The following is a 2,500-nucleotide window of genomic DNA, read 5'->3' as shown; positions in this document are numbered from 1 at the left end:
GCAGAAACAACAACTGAGAATCAGCTTTATTGGCCAAGTATGCACACATACAAGGAATTTGACTCCAGTTTGCATTGCTCTCAAAGTATGACATCACTGATGACACCATCACTGAACTATAGCCTCAACCTTAGGGCAATTAATCGGCCCTAATTAAAAAATCCGGCTCCGTCAGGTCCCCTGCACGGGTGCTGTTTACACTTCCTGAAAGTTTCAGCCCGATCGCACGTAAAACGGCGTCGCTGTGCTCCGCCAAAATTCTTGAAACAAACAAACAGACAGAGTCCACATTGCCACATTTATAAGATATCGCTTTTTGTGAGGGCCCCAGGAAGACTAGCTGTCTTTGCCAGTTAATGGGGATCCTAATAAAACAAAACAATGTGCACAATTACATCCCCACCAAACCCTCTGCAAAACTGGTGCTGAACCAGAGTCACATCAGAATGAAGAAGGATCTTGTCCACACACAGTACAGTATACTGCTGTCCCAAGGGTTTATTGTGTGTAAAATAGCAGTCAGATTAACTTGTTTTGACAGCTGGCAGCCACTTGTGAGTTGTCTGCAAAACAGATACATATTGAAAATCCTTGAGAGCATGTGACCTATGACCCCCCCCCCCCCAACCCCACCCCACCCCCCTGTCCTCAAGCTAGACACTGAACCCTCTCAGCTGCTGGGCCCATAGAGATATACTGCTGTTCTGTAGCTCATCCTGCTCCTGGACCTTCCTGGAAGCAGCCAGCACAAAGAGAATGTCCCTATTCAAGAACAATAAAGTCACATTGTTATTTGTCAAGCCACACCACACATTTGTGCACAAAGCATTATTATTGCTTTTCTGCATGAATGCAATGAGAAACATGATGACTATACATTAACACTGGTCTCTCTCTCTCCTCTTTTCTTTTTTACATGTAGATGTTTCATTTATTATATCAATGTGAGCACATCATTTTGCCACTGAGGGAATATTGATAAATGAGTGCCAGTGAGTGAACATTCAGCTCATTTTCTGCTGCATGTCAGCAGCAAACTGATCCACACAGTAACTAGAGGATTCTTCACTTCATCAACAATAGTGCTGATCTCAAGAACAGAATAGAAAACAAATGAGCATGGACAGTCATTTAGTGAGTCCAGTTTAAGTTTAGTTGATCTAGGTTTAGTTTGGCTTGAATACAGTCACACTATCAGTTTAAAAATGCCAGGAGAACGTTTCTGATTTAAGAACAAGACTAGAGGGCACTCGGTAGAGCGCATACCTCCGCCACACCTATTGCCATGCTCCCATTTGGCCAGTAGGTGTGGAAAGTTAATCAGTTGTAAGTTTATTCATGACCTACTTGTCTACAAAGTTTCGTGCAAATCTGTTCAGAACTTTTTGAGATATCCTGCAGACAAACAGACAGACAAACAGACAGACAGACAGACAGACAGACAGACAGACAGACAGACAGACAGACAGACAGAGAGAAGATGCTCCAGAGAGAGAGAGAGAAGATGATCCAGAGAGAGAGAGAAAAGATGATCCAGAGAGAGAGAGAAGATGATCCAGAGAGAGAGAGAAGATGATCCAGAGAGAGAGAGAAGATGATCCAGAGAGAGAGAGAGAAGATGATCCAGAGAGAGAGAGAAGATGATCCAGAGAGAGAAGATGATCCAGAGAGAGAGAGAGAAGATGATCCAGAGAGAGAGAGAGAAGATGATCCAGAGAGAGAAGATGATCCAGAGAGAGAAGATGATCCAGAGAGAGAGAGAGAAGATGATCCAGAGAGAGAGAGAGAAGATGATCCAGAGAGAGACAGAAGATTATCCAGAGAGAGAGACTCTGGGAAGGAGTCCATGTCAGGAGAACACAGGCAGTAATCAGAGTAATCAGAGAGATGAGTAGTCGAGGTGTAGCCAAGTGGCCTCTTCAGATCTGAGTTAATATCCTTCCACCCACTCATATCACCCTAAAGAATGCTCCAGAGTTCCTCAGCCCCTCCCACTGACGATAGCTGAGTAGCATGTGCTTTCATCACAGCTAAGTACGATAGCATCAATGCTAACTATACAAATGCTAGCGGAGTTTTAGCTATGCTATTAGCATCAATGCTATCTGACTTTTAGCTGTGGTAATAAAACCACATTTCCAGAGATGGCAGTGACAACAGAATACACACAGGCTTAGATAAGAGTCTTACACCATAAATGTGTATGAGGGAGGATTGTGTTCACAACATATACAACTAACGTTACCTGCTGGTCTAACCAGAGAGAGATGATGAACAGTGCAGCCACACTCACACAGCCCAGATAGGAGGGAGCGCTTGTCATTCACACCGGCGCACGCTGAAACTGGCACGAGCGGGCGGAGCTTTCTCTTTCATTTCTTCCTCCGTAAAATGAACGGTGTTACTGGTGGGCATGTTATGTAATCGGTGTATGCCCCACCACCACCGTGTAACACCGGTAACACCGACTCCGTGGCAAGCCTAACACACACAGACACAC

General features: G+C 44.6%; 1 protein-coding gene across 1 annotated transcript in view; it reads left to right on the top strand.

Annotated features, from left to right (window-relative positions):
• mdga1 (MAM domain containing glycosylphosphatidylinositol anchor 1) overlaps nucleotides 1–2,500 on the top strand; it is a gene marked incomplete at both ends in the record, with an annotated part of 213,739 nt that overhangs the window by 169,896 nt on the left and 41,343 nt on the right. The window lies entirely within an intron of this gene.

This window comes from Poromitra crassiceps (assembly GCF_964638095.1).
Source record: "Poromitra crassiceps genome assembly, chromosome: 14".
NCBI lineage: Eukaryota > Metazoa > Chordata > Actinopteri > Beryciformes > Melamphaidae > Poromitra > Poromitra crassiceps.
The sequence above is the reverse complement of the archived record's forward strand: the minus strand, read 5'-3'. Positions and strand labels throughout refer to the sequence as shown.